The following is a 15,389-nucleotide window of genomic DNA, read 5'->3' as shown; positions in this document are numbered from 1 at the left end:
AAAAACCACCACCAACAACACTAAAAAAGGAGCTTAGATCTGTAAAATTAGCTAATACCCAAAACTGGGGTATGCTTATTACAAACTCTTACCATTTGGTGGGATCAGACTCCCTTACTTGTCTGGGTATGCACTACAAGATATGAGAGTTTCCACCTCTGGAGCTCTGGACTTGAAAGGGATAGCCAAGAGAGCTGGACAGCTAAAGAATGTGAAGATGCATTGAGAGAAGTTTCCTGTTCATAAGCCTAACTCCCATAGACTTCAGTGGGAATAGGATCAATCCCCATACTTGTAACAAATTTTCTAATCCTTCACCTTAAACGAGAGCCTTCAAAAGTCATCCTTTGTTCTGACTTTCTAAGCATTTGGGTGGGGGGGTGTTAGACATGTGAGCTTACCCTTTGTCACTGCCATGGTTATAAAATGGGTATAACATCAAGAAAAACAGTGGAAATTCAGGGATGGAAACTGGAGCAACAGAGAACTCTGATTTGTTTCTTCCAGTGGAGGGACACTTAATGATATACCCCTACTACACCAGTATACAACTTCTGGAAAAAACAACACTGATTCAAATTAACTGGTGCCTGATCAGCTCGGAAGGCAACTAGGCTTTGACTATGGGTATTTGGGGTAGTTTTTCCAAAAAGTATGGTGAATCCTTCTTTTCTGATAAGATCAAGCTTTTCAGAAGATGAAGTGTTATTATTTTGTCAGTAAATTTTGTCATGCTTGGGTCATTTGTCACATGCAAGTTCCCTGTTCCAATCTCTCCATGTGCCTTTTTTCTCCTCTGAGCTCGAGCATGTTCCCATTTTATGCTGCCTAAGGCAGACAAGACACATTTTTATGGACTCCATCAACATTATTCAGGCAGCTAAAGGGCTCATAATTAAATTATGCAAAATATCTTTTTTGACTTCCTCTATGCAACCCTCAAGTCTCTCCTAAGTGGGACGAGGAGAACAGGCTGCAGAATGAATCCCATTCTGTATGATGAGACGAACCTAGAATCAAACTCAAAAGCTGAGAAAAGAACTAACTACATGCCTTTTAAAAGCTAACCTTACAGTTTTACAAATCTGCAAAAAGTCTGTTCCCATCATGCTTACACTGCAATTAATTCACCTGAATTAAAAAAAAAAACAAACCAACAAACAACACTGGGTATTTCATTCTGAATTCAATTGCTTTCATTATTACCATATTTATCCAATTTATCACAAGTTTTGGAAGAATGTATTCTATCATGATGTCACAGCTACAGTGCTTTAATACAGTTAACACAGCCTGAAAATTTAGAAAGCTGTGAATGAATTACAAGAGGAACTGAAGATGGCACTTGCTTCTGCAGACCACTTCCTGGGTGGATAATACTTCTGTGTTTAATGCTGATACTAGAGAAAGCATCAGAAGCATTGCTGTTTATTCTTAAAGACAGTCCTTCGATTAGGACTTTATTGCTAAGATAGATGAATGGAAGATGCTGTGACCAAGGAAATCTTGTAGAAAGACCAAGAAACATGGAGATATTCAAAATATCTACTTGAGGTACTTACAGTAGGTGCTCTGAATTATTTCTTTGGTGCTTCATTTGATTCTCTCCTTGCAAGAAATTCTTCCTGTAGTGATCTGACTTGGGTTTGTTGGACTCAAGAACCCTTAATTAAGAGAAAAAGTTAAATTTTTCAATAAACGCTTGATTCTTTTACCAAGGCAGTGTCATCTTGGCCAAATTATTAGACTGAGAAAATGAAGAAATCCCTAAAATGGTAGCCCTGGTGCTTCCTGTAAGGGTGCTGGGTGGCACTAGATACAGAAAGGTAACCGACAGTTTAAACTTGGGACATTGAATCATATAAGATTAATATGGAAATGGAAACTAACAACAATGTATAAATTAATTGGCACAATGCTGACATTTTAAAATGTAAGACCTCACCTCCTCAGAAATGCAAAATCTTTCACCTTTGATAAGCATTTTCAAAGCAGCCAGAACATGTTATGAAATGTAAATTTATCTTATTGTGAAGGAGGGAAGTTTGCCTCCTGGGATGGTATAATCCTTAAGTATCTATAAAATGATGTCATCTATCTAGTTTTCATGTTCATTTGCTCTGTCTTGCATATTGTTAAACAACATTGTTAACTGCAAAGTTTATAGCACAGATTCACAAGTGAAAAAGAGTTCTCTCAAGCATTTTAAAGTAATGATACATTTTGAAGCACTTCATGACTTTTCTAGGTGTAATCTAAAGTGATCTTTTAACTGTTAGACTTTCTTAACATAAAAACAGTGAATAGGTACTAAAATCTTCTATAAAATAGATCTTCAATAAAGATTTCTACTGATTTTTAATATTGCATTTTTCAGTTCTAAAGATAGGTTTAAACCATGATTTAAAAAAAAAATTCTGTAGTAACTAGTAACTGCGGGTACTCTGAATGCATATGTGATGATGCACTGTTAGCATTAAATGGGGGCAACATCCTACTTCTGCGTCTTTGGCTGGCTTATATGGAAAAGATTATTTCCAGAAATTGAAGAGTAGCAGAGAAATGTGTTATTGGACTGATTTTATGCACCTTATTTTTACCTTCCATTCTGGTATGTAATTTTCTATAACCATCTGTCTCTCCAAAATGAGGTGGAGGGTGAATGTTTGTTAGGAACTTAAATTTAAGAAGTTAAATCTATATCCCACTCCCTTTGGGACCCCTGCAGTCTTTGAGAGGTCAGTTGTAGTACAATACTTGCAGTTGCAGTAACTTCAAAAAGAAAACACATACCTGCCCTATCAAGCCTGGAATACTGCTTTTGGTATATTGATTGAGAAAAGTGAAAACTTCCTCATATACATGAGGCTATTTCATCAAGTTAGCAATTTTGAGAATGCCAAATGTTTAAACAACCCATCTACAGATTATATAACTTCTTGTAGTTCCATGTAAAACATACATGCATTACGGTTTATGTCATGTTTGAGTTCTCATTATCTTCAAAAGAGAACCAAAACCAGTCAAGTAATTAGGATATAGTGAGGGACAGATGAGAAAAGCCACCATAGAAAACCATGATAGAAAATAGCCTCTTAGTAGCAAATGGCTATTCTGTAGTTAGTGAATCTTAACAACTAAACAATAAACAAGAATAAAAAAGCCACAAAATGGTGTTTCCATGAAGGGCCTTTGCATGTACATGAAATTTGACTTGGTGCTAAGCAGCTGGTATAGCTACCCCACAGCAAACAAAAGCACATCAAGTTGGACACACAGCAATTATAGTGCGCACTGATATCTAGCTGACTGGAATGCAATATAATTATATTAGGACAGCTTTTCACTTTTGCTATCATGAGAAAGATTACTTTTTACACTCACAAATAGCTACGAATCTCAAATTTGCATACTTAAGAGCAAGTCCTGTTACAATTGGCCTAAGAGTGCTTGATCTCATGTATGTTCCTTTACAAAGGATACAAAGTGATCACCATCACCTAGCTGCAGTAGAAAGATCTAGTAGTTTGTAATAAAAGGCCTGAAGAACCAACTATGTTTTATTATTCACTGTTAGAAGTGTTTTTAGAGAAACCCACTTCAGTGAGCTTTTAAATATTACACATCACATCCTCCATTTTTAATCATTATGGGGGGGTTTCATGTTTTATCTGCAGAAGGGCATAAAAATAATAATTTGATCTCATAAATCTGTCTGTATGATGGAATGTGACTAAGTCCAGTGCTGCCTCCTGCTGTAATGTTCAAACTTTTGGTGTTTGATTTGATTTTTGTTGCACTGGAGCACCTCAAGCAAGAAAGAAACCTGAGGTCATCAACCAGCAAGATTACATAGCTAACATTCAGGAATGAGCTTGACAGAAAAATGGTATGGAAGACTCACAGAAAACAACATATGCTATGGCCCACCACCGAAGCAGGGTCCCCAGGTGTACAGACCGCTGGTGCAGGATGGCCTTGCCACACGTCACAGCGGGACTGGAGGCCTCCAACAAACATACCTGCCTACTGCTGCTGCTGGAGGGCTCCTGAAGGATAGCCCGACTGAAGGGCTGCTCCAGCCTGGGAGGGGCTCTTTATCAGGGAGTGTAGCAATAGGACGAGGGGTAATAGGTTTAAATTGAAAGAAGGTGGATTTGGATTAGATATGAGGAAGAAATTCTTTACTGTGAGGGTGGTGAGACACTGGCACAGGTTGCCCAGAGGAACTGTGGTTGCCCCATCCCTGGAGGTGTTCAAGGCCAGGCTGGATGGGGCTTTGAGTGACCTGGTCTGGTGGGAGGTGTCCTGCCCAGTGCAGGGGTGTTGGAACTAGATGATCTTTAAGGTCGCTTCCAACCTAAACCATTCTATAATTCTGCGATCCTGCAGTCTGGAGTCACTACAGTGACGTACCCTGACGTCGGCTCTCCTCAGTGTCCAGATCTGGGCAAACTCCTCCATGGGCACGCTGGCGCAGAGCTGGGCCTCCCGCCTTTCAGTGTCTGTGGAAGAGCACATTTGACAGGTGAGTCCCTATCACCAAGCCACCCACTTTTTGTGACATTTTGTGAGAAACTCGGGGGCGTACTGTCACCCCAAAGTCCAAGTGCAACTCATCACAACTCCCACTGATGGTTACGGCTTGAGCAGGAGGCGGGGGGGGGGGGGAAGGGGGGGAGCCCACGGCCACACGTACACACACGGCACCACCGCACCGGCCCTGCGTGAGGCAGCGCGAGGAGGTGTGCCATTACCTCTTCCAACCTGGCTGGGAGCCGGCCGAGCACGACCCTGTCAGCGGAGAGCGACGCCCGCGCTGCGGGGCACGGAGGCTGGCAGGCAGGGCCGCGGGCAACCGAGCGGGGCGGGCGGCGGGCCGGGGAGGGCGGGAGGGCTGAGGCGATGCTGAGGGGAGGCGGGAGACTGCGGGCCGCCCCGCCGGCCCGGCCCCCCTGAGGCGCCGCGGCGGCCGGGCTGTGCGCCATGCAGGTTCCCGGGCGGCCGGCGCTATTCTCGCACGCAGCTTCCCGGGCCCACCCGCCGCCTCGGTGTGTGGCGCTGAGGCAGGCACACAAAAGAGCGGCTGCGGCTGCCCCCGCGTCCCCGCCGCGGCGCCTCACGGGTGGGGATCGGCCCCGCCGCTGCCAGCAGGGGTAAGGAGCGGGGGTCGCGGGACGGGGGACCGGCGGCCGGTGTCGTCGCGGGGAGCGGCGTCTCCGCCGGGGGTGGGTCGGCAGCATCCCCGCGGATCCCCTCAGGGGAGCAGGCGCTGGGGGGACGCCGCGGCCACCCCCGCCCCGCCCGAGCGCGGACGTTGCTCCCCTCGAAATGGGGGCTGGGGGCTGCCCGCCCCGCGAGTAGCTGCCCCCGCCTCATCCCCATCCCCATCCCCTGGCAGCCCAGCTGCCCGCAAGCGGCTGGGGTGACGGGGAGCCCCTGCGGCATGGCGTCGCCGCCGGTGTGGCGGCGGCGGGGGGCTCCGGCACAGGGAGCCCCACATGTCCCCCGCTGGCACCGAACCGCTGTGACGAGGAGGCGGCGGCGGAGGATCCGGGCAGCCACCGCCTCCTGTCAGCCGCGGCGGAGCCGGCAGCGTCCACCCAGAGCCGGCTGCCGTTGGGGACAGCGCTGCCGGCTCGCTTCCACCTCCGGGGAGGGCTGCGAGCCCTGGGGCTCAGCCTGCCGTCCCGACCGCCGCACCCCGGCTGTGCCTCAGCCTCCGCTTTGGGCAGCGCAGCGGAGGCATAATGCCTGTGTTCTGTGGGAGGGCGGGAGGCTCGAGAGCCTTGTTTGTCTTCACAGAGTCAAAAGAAATGCGAGAGGAGCCCGCATGTAATGCAGCACCGCTAGGAGTTTGTATTTGTTTCTGATTTCATGCCTCCGGTGTAGCTAATGGATCAGAGCTCTTCATCCACTCTTTTCCCCTTCCCTTCATCGTGAGGTCTGGAGGGAAAAAGCCGCTCAATGAAAAATACTTGATTTTTGTTGGGATAAACAGCATGAGACATTATAGCGTGGTCTGTTTTCCCCTTTTTGAGCATTTTTTTGAATAGGTGGTGGGGTTTGTATTGCCATAACAAAAGGCATGGGGGTGGGGGAGAGGAAGGGAATGCTGCGTTTGGAGCTGCGTCTCGGAAAGGCAAAGGCTGGCTTATTTTGCCTCAACTAGCAGTCTGCGCTTTCAGATTTACGTACTTTGCATCCTCAATGTCGTTTTGGTGGTTGTAGCATGCTAGTGAGGGCGTACAAGAAAAGAAATTTAAATAAAGACAAAAGATCATACAACATTCATAGTACAGCGATAACGTGCATTGCAGTGATGTTTAAGAGAAGTCTTAAATTACTGTGACCAGTTTGGGTAAAAAAATGCAAGTAGTCTTTCAGTTGTGTTACCTGGTCAAGGCCACCCTATGATCTCCCAGAAGGGGCTGGGAAATCCATTTGCAGTAAAGGTATTTCATGTATTATGCCTGTTACCAAGAATCCCTCATTACTTAACCAGAACTGAAAAACAGAAACAATTGCTATTGTAGTTTTATGTGGTTGTGTGTAATCCATGTAAAGTAATAGTAAAAGGGAGGAATTTTAGTGTGATTCTTTATTGCCAGTTAAGTAAAAATACAGTATGTGCTCGTTACCTGTATGTTGAAAAGCGTAAGACGGAAGTTAAAGCATAAGACTGCAATTTGTCACTGTATAGTCCAGATTCTCCTCCATATGGGACAGACAAGGATGAAAGAGCTTTTCTTTCCATATGTTGTTCTATAGGTACTAAACTACTAAAGGGGGAGCCGCTGTCCTTACTCCACTTCGGGCTCATCGGATTTCAGGCTGCAGACTTGTCCTTGTAAACCTTCGTTGTCAGGCTTCCTAAACCTAAATTCTGTGATAGTTTAGCCCTTATCTGCACTTGGAAATATCTAAAGCTATTTTTAAAAATGCAGTGTTGCCTCTAATCAGCAGCTGCATTATTGCGTCCCTTGATCCTCTGATCGTAAAGGAAAAGTGTTCTTGAAAAGGCCATAGCTGGTCAGCTCTTTTGGTCAAAGTCTTATAATTCTAAGGAAGAATCTTGAAAAGCATTTTTTGTACAGTTGCTTGGTTAATGCCAGTTTAGGTTGGAGGCTGGACATGAATTTAAACAAGAGCTAGGTCTTTAAAAAGTGACCTTTGCTTAAGGCTGTAAACACGAGGAACCACTTCAAGAGGCATAATTTTACCATCTCTCCAGCTGTTCTGTTAAGAACATTTGCTAGGAAATAATTTGTGAAAATACCATGGTTTAAACCTCTTCTGGTGCTGAAGGTAGAGAAATCTAGCAGGAAGTGATGTGTTCCAGGCTACCGGCTCACAGAGAGAAATATGGAAGATCCTGGTTTTGTCCAGAACAAGATCTTGGTTGTAGCCTTTGAACCCATCAAGTTTTAGGTGCTTCTACAGACTTTCTGTATCCATTTCCCTTGTAATCTGTGTTTAAATAAGCAAGGCAATGCTTTCATGCTTTAAGCCATGGCAAGGATAGAGACTGTGTAGCAGCCCTGCCAAGAAGGCCCCGAGGTCCTGGTGGACAGCAAGCTGCACAGGCACCAGCCGTGTACCCTGGCAACAAAGATAGCCAAGAGCATCCAGGTCTGTATGAACAAGAATGCAGCCAGTGGATCAAGGGAATAAATTATTCCCCTCTACTCGTCATTTAGTAGACCGCATCTATAATACCGTGTCCAGTTTTGGTCCCCTCTGGTACAAGGAATGTATTAATGAACTGGAGCTCTGCAGAGGCCACCAAAGTGTTTGGAGTTGGAAGCCAGGCTCTGTGAGGAGGGATTGGGGCTTGCTCAGCCTACAAAAGGGGAGGCTTTGGGGAGACCTAACGGCAGCCTTCCAGTACTTACAAGGAGGTCCTCAGGGAAGTGAAGCCAAGCTTATCACAGTGGTATGTGGCAGAAAATGAGAAACAATAGGTAGACGTTGAAGCAAGAGGTCCAGGCTGGATATAAACAAAATCTTTTGCCCCACAAGGACAATCATACGTGGGAACAGGTAGTCCAGAGAGGTTGTGTGATCTACATCCTTGGAGATTTTTAAGACCTGACTGGATAATGCCCTGAGCAACCTGAGCAGGCTTCAGTGATGACCTTGGTTTGAGCAGGATGTTGGACAAGAGACCTCTGACATTCTTTCCAACCTGAATTGTTCTATGATCTTATGAACAGTTGTATGTTTGTGCCTATCCGTACATGATACAAGAAGCAGACATGTTTCTAGAAGTCAGAATTTTTTTAGAAAGAACTAGAGCTTCCATTCTAGGGTTAATCCATGCATCTCAGCAATGATAGAGTATAATATCAGTATGATACATTGGCCTCTATTACCTGTATAATAGTAAGTTACTATTAGTACAGAGTAATACCTTACTATAAGGGAAGAAATATTTTCTTGAAATATTTTTATTTTAATGTAGCTAGAAACAAAACATACTTCTTGCAAGCAAGAACCTTTCTATGTAGTATCTTTTGGCACTCCTGTGAGGCAATTAAAGCCTTGCAACATTACTGCAAGAGACATAGCGGTAGTTCTTATAGCTGGAGAAAATAAAGCACTGATGCAGTCACATGAGCTTCGCAAGTTAAGAGGAGGAGCTGAAAGCAGAATCAGAATTCACTAGTTTTTAGACACTCCACAAAACAGGCAATCGCTGAGTCAAATGCCCATTATAAGTACTTTGGATACTTCCAAATGCTTTTAGTCTACTGGAGAGAGTGTTAAAATGTAAGATTTTTTTTTTTTTCCTGAGGACCCATTTTGTCTTGAGAGCTGTGTGAAAAACAGCTCAAGAAAGCACCATGTGTTTCTTGAAGTGTTCAGTGCTTTAGGATGGTGCTGCCTACAGGACATGAACATGCAGCACTTAGGCTTTACCATGGCATCCATGAGAAGGGGGCTTTCATTCCAATTCTCAGTTTTGTCTGAACTTAAGTCTCATCTTGGCTAATGATGCTATTTTCCAGAAGAAAGGTCTTATACAACTGGTAAAAACACATGTAGAATGAACTGCGTGTTTCTGATGCTGGTAGGTAAATGCACCGTCGTTTGGGTACGTGACATTGCTTTCCTTTTTTTGTTGCAGTACCTACTGTCTTCAATCACCTGCTGCAGCAGAGGAAGGTGACTTGCACTTCAAGAGGAGTAAGTTAGAGCTGAGCAGAGACTGGTACGGAAAACTCTGGGATTAATAGGTACTTCCACCTAAGAAAAAAGGGAGAACTAGAAGCCCTGTAGGTGGGGATGACAAGGAGGAAGTGTCATTGTTCTCAGATGATATGGTTGCATGAAATACTGCTGGAGATGCATACTCTGAAGTATACTCGTGGATGAAGGGATTATTTTCTTTTGGAATAGAAGTAAATGAAGAGGAAAGGAAAGTTGGCAAAAAGGTATACAAAAAGTCTTGGAATGGAGAATATGTCAGTTATAACCAGAGTGAGGTCTGGAGTCTAGATAAGGATTTTCAAATAGCAGTACTTCTGCAGTGCAGAGATCTGCTGATACCGACCTGGCCTACCAGTGAGAGCTGCAGGGAGGAGTATCTTGGGATAGTTGTCTGTTTTGAAGTATTAAGATGAATTTTCCTTCAGAAAATAGCCCTTCTAGTTACAGACTTAGTAGGGAAGATTCAGCCACATAAGAAAAACTTATTATTGTTTTATTACTTAAAAGGCAGGTTGAATATTTCCATTCTATTAATTGAACGAAGTAGTTTTTGAACTTTGTTTTGTACATTGATGTTAGGAATATTTGTGAGCATGTCACCAGCTAGCATTATTTCCAGACTTCTGTCTTACCTTTTACTTTCTGAGAGATCCCCCTCACAGATGCACTTGTCAGCTACAACCTTTGCAGAAAGTCCTCAAGTCAAGTGTACCATAATCCCGATAATTTTCAAAGAGTGAAATCTGCTGGTTTTATTCCTAAAAAATTCAGAAGCCTGACCTTGCAAGTTTTTCTTTTATACATCATCTACCTTTGTGTCTTAAGGGTTCAGAGGATCTAATCCTGGAACATTTTAGTGAAATACTTTCACCTGAATACAGTGGTTAGATTTAACTAAGATTTCGTAATGTGGTCATAGCAGGCAAGTTACTTCTTACTGTCACGAGTATAGCAACATCTTCTTAAACAAACAAACAGCTAACAACCTGAGATAATAGTTTTGTAACACTACCCATGAGTGGTGACACTGTTCTGGTGGGTGTGCAGATCTAGATGCTTAACCACTGTAGTCCAGAATGCCAAGTGATGTTCTCTAACATGGGAACATAGAGCTTTTTTTGGGTTCATTTTCATTTTCTCCAGCAAGGTATTTTTCTTGCAGTGACTATAGAAGAGTCATCTCTGCTTTCCAGTTGTTCTGCTTTCCAGTTGTTCTGCTTTCCAGTTGTTCTGCTTTCCAGTTGTTCTGCTTTGGATTTGTTGTGAGTGACAGCCAAGTGATTATTTTAGGATGACACTGCAGGGTTCTCCGGGGGATTTAGTGAGATAGTAATTCCAGTAAAAATTGAACAGAAAATTCATATTTTAGCAGATAAACACAGATGGAGAATTCATATTCTCCACATATTCTCGCTTTCATCATACCATCTCACTGTGTTAAGAGCCTGAGTCCATAGAAAGGGCTTCATTCAGTTGAGGTTTTAGGAATGACATTAGAATGATCCCCTGGGATCACTGTGTGGTCTGCTCCTCTGGATAAGCTGCTGAAGAAGGAAGTGGAGGAATAAATGTAGAAGACTTTGCATGCCTTGGGGTTCTAACATTAAACCTTAGTTGCACTACAGACTAGCAACAGAGAACAGTGACAACATCACCTCAGTTCTCCACAAACATGCTTTGCCTATCTTTGGGAGAATCACATGGACAGATCTCTTCAGGGCCTCTGGAAGGGACTCCTTGGGCATCCTGCCATGCAAAAGACCACTGGCCTCATGCAAAGTGACACTGTAGCACCCAGAAATCCTTAAACACAGGGGAGATTAAGTCCTTACAGCATTTCACACTAAGGAGAACACAAAGTGCATCAAAACCCAGGTGGAACCAACTGTTGCTGTCACAAAGCATTTGTGACAGGGCAGGCACTTTTAAAGTGGTTATGGTAATAAAACTTGGAGAAAGTTCATCTTCTACATAAGGGAGAGACTTGTAGACCTGTAAGTGATTACTTACTTTCGGAGTTATAAACTGATTAGAGAAATAAAATTAGCATATTAGAAAACAAGAGAACATGGGAGGAAGGAAGGAGAGAAGGAGGAGGGGAAACAAGACAACATCTGTATTGTTGGTGGTGATAGTGGTATCTGTATATGAAAATCCCCTGAGAAGGAAGAGGAATTGACAGGAATTTTTGAAGCGTAGGCTGCAGGAGAGTGAATGTTTAGGTAGAAGTAGGAAACCTGGGTGAAACATTAGCTGCAATTACAAAATCAAGCTGATACCTGCCTCAAATTGTATGAAACACAAGACTATGAAGTCATCAGTGTGTTGTCTGCATTAAACCAGGATAAATAACTACCAAGGAACAAAAAATTGAGGCTCTATGTCTTTTGTTTCACCTCAATTATTGCAAAAACATTTAGACAAGTATTTCTAAGCAGCATTTTTTTCCCTCTCTCTACAAGTTATAACACAGGGTGAGAAGCCCAAGTTCCACAAGGACAGCATCTATCTATTCTAAGCACCTATTCTAAGAACCTGCCAGAAGGAGCATTTGGCATTCAGTGTTCAGGTTCAGTGAAATAGCTGATCTTTATGTGAGAGAAGGAATAATAAAGTAAGATTCTCACACAGCCCTCCACATATTTACTGCCTTCACTCACTAGACAGAAACAAATGTACTTGGGTGGACTTTCTGTCATCCGCTCTGCCTTTCAATATCAGAAGATCGTCTGCTGTACTTTACTGGTTAGCCTGTCTTTCTAGCGAGTCTCAGAAGTGGTAGTTAACATTGCCTTTTCCTGCCCCAGCAAAATGCTAATACATTCCTGAGTGCCTGGTTACTGAAGCAATTGGAGCAACTGAAGAGAATGAGTGTTGCATAGACCAGATTTTGTTCTGGAATGACACAGGATTTTAATTTATTTTTTTTTCCCTATCACCAAGAGTGAAATGACATCAAGCAATTTTTGTTACTCTCTAGAATCACTGATATCAGCTACCACAAAAATCTGATTTCAGTACAAGGGCAAGTGCACCCTTTTGGTTTAGTCAAATCTTAAAATAGGCCTCAAAATTCATACTTCAAAAGCCAAGAGAGATGCCTTTTCAACACATCAGGGAGAGTGCATGGAGATGGGATTGCTTTTTTCTTGTTCAGAAGCAAGATTGCTTCAGAGCTGCTATACTCTTCAAATCCACACCAAATCTCTCTCCTGGGAATTAAATCTTGTATTAAACACTGTTACTAAGCATATCCTTTTTTTTCCCCACCTTTTAACATTTTCTTCTAATCTGTAGCTTTTCTGTCTGTTAAGAGTGGCCATCCTGACTGCTACCAGGTTTCACAGGGTTGCTGTGCTGCCTTGAGTTTCAAAGACCACTACAACTACTAATGTAGGAATAGTCATAAAGGTAGTTACACAAAGAACACAAATATTTCTACTCCTATTAACTGATCCAGTATCGGAAAGAAGCAAAGACTTGCCTCGGTTCCAAATTCTTACTATGCAGCATAGCATGTTGTTGCCATGCTACCAGAATTGCTTGCCTTGATATTTAAATTTACCGTTAACAGATTTGCATTTAAAAAGAATGAACTGTTAACAGTACATTAAAATATAAAATAACCTGACAAGACATAAGCCTTGTCACCAATTTTTTCATGTATTTTTGACCTCTACATATTTTTATTTTCATTCCTAAATAAACCCCACCATAATAACAAATTTCAGAGATGAATGAACCAATGAAATATGGAAAGGTTCTGTTTGGTAGTGCAATAAAGGTTTATATCAAGGGAGGAATATAAATTATAGTTTCAATACTTAACGAAAATGTACATTTTGCCTACCTCAGTAAGTGCCTCTTGCCATCCGTCATAGTCTCTGATTTATCACTACAAAGGGAAATCAGAGTATAATGATATTTTCTTGTTATTGCTGGGTTATGGTAGAGAAAGGAGTGTTATTTTTATATATATATGTGTGTGTATATATATGATGTCCTTTAGGCACAAAATCTTGTGTTACTAGAAGACAAGTCTTGATTAGAGATAAGGCAGCTTTAAAAAGAAACTTATCCCTGTGATATTCTTAGCCAGTCAATCAGTGTGGCTTTAATTATGTAGAAGTATTTGACATATTACGGCCCAGGAGATAAGAGCTGTCGCATACTGGATGATAGAAAGGGAAGGAATTCTGTTGGTGACTAGAAATTCCATGCTCAGTGCTGCATCAGAGGCATAAAATAAGCAGTGGAAGGGAATACTTCCTAGTAAATGCTGATTTGCATTGCATTTCTGATTCTAATATTATGACAGTTGTTGGTGGCAGAATTCTTTATTCCTGGTAAATGACTGCCTGCTTTCTTGATAGAAGACTTGCCGTGAAAATATCTGTGTGGTATCAGGAGTGTGCCTTTAAGTCAATTGTGTTGGTTTGTTGGTGTTGTGTTTTTTTTAATAATAAAGGGTTTTTCTTTGTGTTTTCAATGGTAGGTGGAAATCTTTCTCTGTTCTTCCCTAAGTAAAAGGTACAGAAGGTGTCTGTTGTGTTACTTGTTGTTTTCAGTACTTGGAAAGAGACTACCTTAGGGTTTTTAGCACATCTATTCCACACCTATCTGCAGTGACAATAAATTATCTCTACAGCATGTGTTTCATGTGATATTTGTCCTGCATTTATTATTCAACTCATACGTATCATAACTGGACCCACCAACTAGCAGATGATCTAATTAGAAATAACAATTTGGGCAAAAAACGGAGTGGTTAAGACGATATTACTTCAGGGATGAATAACCTCGTGTCAGTTTTATTGCAGTGTAAGATGGAACTGTAATTCTTTTGTACTGTCATGCTAGGTAAGATTTAGCTTTTGAACTTCTTATCACAAAGTGTCAAAGCAAAGGAAATAAATTTGATGGCCCTGTTTTACAGAGAGGGAGTCACTGTAATGAATTGCCCAGAATCATTCACCCTGCTGGATGACTGAACCAGGAGTAAGGTCAAGATCTCCGCCCAAAGGTTTATCCACGGTCCAATCTTAACCTGGTTCTTGCTTTGTACAGTAGCATTTAGGAGAATAGCAAACTGTTAGCTGATCTGCTTTCTGCCATACAAACATCTTTCGTACATTTTGTTACAAGAATGATTTACTTCATGAGAAGGTACTTTGTACAAAACATAGTAAAGAATCTTAGTAATCCATGCTTTGCTTCCTAAAGACTGAAATGAAGAAAAACTGAGGGGGGTATTTATTACAGTGCCCTTTGTGACAGGTTTGGGTTTTTTTCCTGTGCATATCTCTATCTTTGCTTTGGATGTTTTAAATCAAAATTTAGTAAACTCTCTGGCTTATTCTTTTGCCAACATTGATTTAACTTAGATTTATGAATGCTATTTAGTATCTGGACACTTATGATATTTCATGGTTTAGTTAAGGCTCCAGCTGTTGGTGTGTGAGAATCGCAGCTTTGAGTTTCTACTCACACAGGCTCCAGGAATGAAGAAGCTATGAATGTGTACTTTAAACATCTGCAGATAATATGATACCTTTAAATAATTTTTGAATTCTTGTGATTGGCAGTGCTATTGCAATTGCAGGCGTAGTGGAAACAAGTTCCTTAATATTAACCAGCATCTGTTTGAATGATATAAGCTTGGGTTATTGGTTCTCTTTCTGATTGTACTTAATTTTTTTATAACCATACATAATAAATCTAAACAAGGCAAATGGTATCCAGAGTTTCTGAACCAGCTGTTTTATTGGTAAATGGTCCACGATGTTACATATTTTCATCTATGTAATGATAATTATGTAGTAACCTACTGTAGTCCAGGTAAATACCATCGCAAGGCTGGGAAACATGAAATCTTTATACTGCTGCTCTAAGTTTCCAACTCTCCCCATGCTCAGGCACAATGAATCTCATCTTTTGACAGGATGAAATCCATATTGCCTTTAAGGCGGTATTTCTCTTATCATCGGATGAGCTTGTGACTCTAGCTGAGGTTGACTCAGGCCAGTCAGTCTGACCTCGGTGCCTGGGAAGGTCATGGAACAGATCCTCCTCAGTGCCATTACACGGCACATGCAGGAGAACAGGGTGATCAGGCCCAGTCAGCATGGGTTTGTGAAGGGCAGGTCATGCCTTTCAAACCTAATATCCTTCTATGA

At 42.2% G+C, this 15,389-nt stretch overlaps 1 protein-coding gene across 4 annotated transcripts in view; it reads left to right on the top strand.

Annotated features, from left to right (window-relative positions):
• Positions 1–5,046: 5,046 nt before the first annotated feature.
• Positions 5,047–15,389, top strand: part of APBA2 (amyloid beta precursor protein binding family A member 2) — a 107,621-nt gene continuing 97,278 nt past the window's right edge. For 2 of the 4 annotated variants that reach the window (XM_054215177.1, XM_054215173.1), the window contains exons 1-2: positions 5,047–5,156; positions 9,131–9,214. The gene's annotated coding sequence lies outside the window, so the exon portion shown is untranslated. The other 2 variants (XM_054215174.1, XM_054215176.1) reach the window with 2 other exon arrangements.

Source organism: Rissa tridactyla, chromosome 9, assembly GCF_028500815.1.
Source record: "Rissa tridactyla isolate bRisTri1 chromosome 9, bRisTri1.patW.cur.20221130, whole genome shotgun sequence".
Classification (NCBI taxonomy): Eukaryota; Metazoa; Chordata; class Aves; order Charadriiformes; family Laridae; genus Rissa; species Rissa tridactyla.
This window is presented reverse-complemented; position numbering and strand designations above follow the sequence as displayed.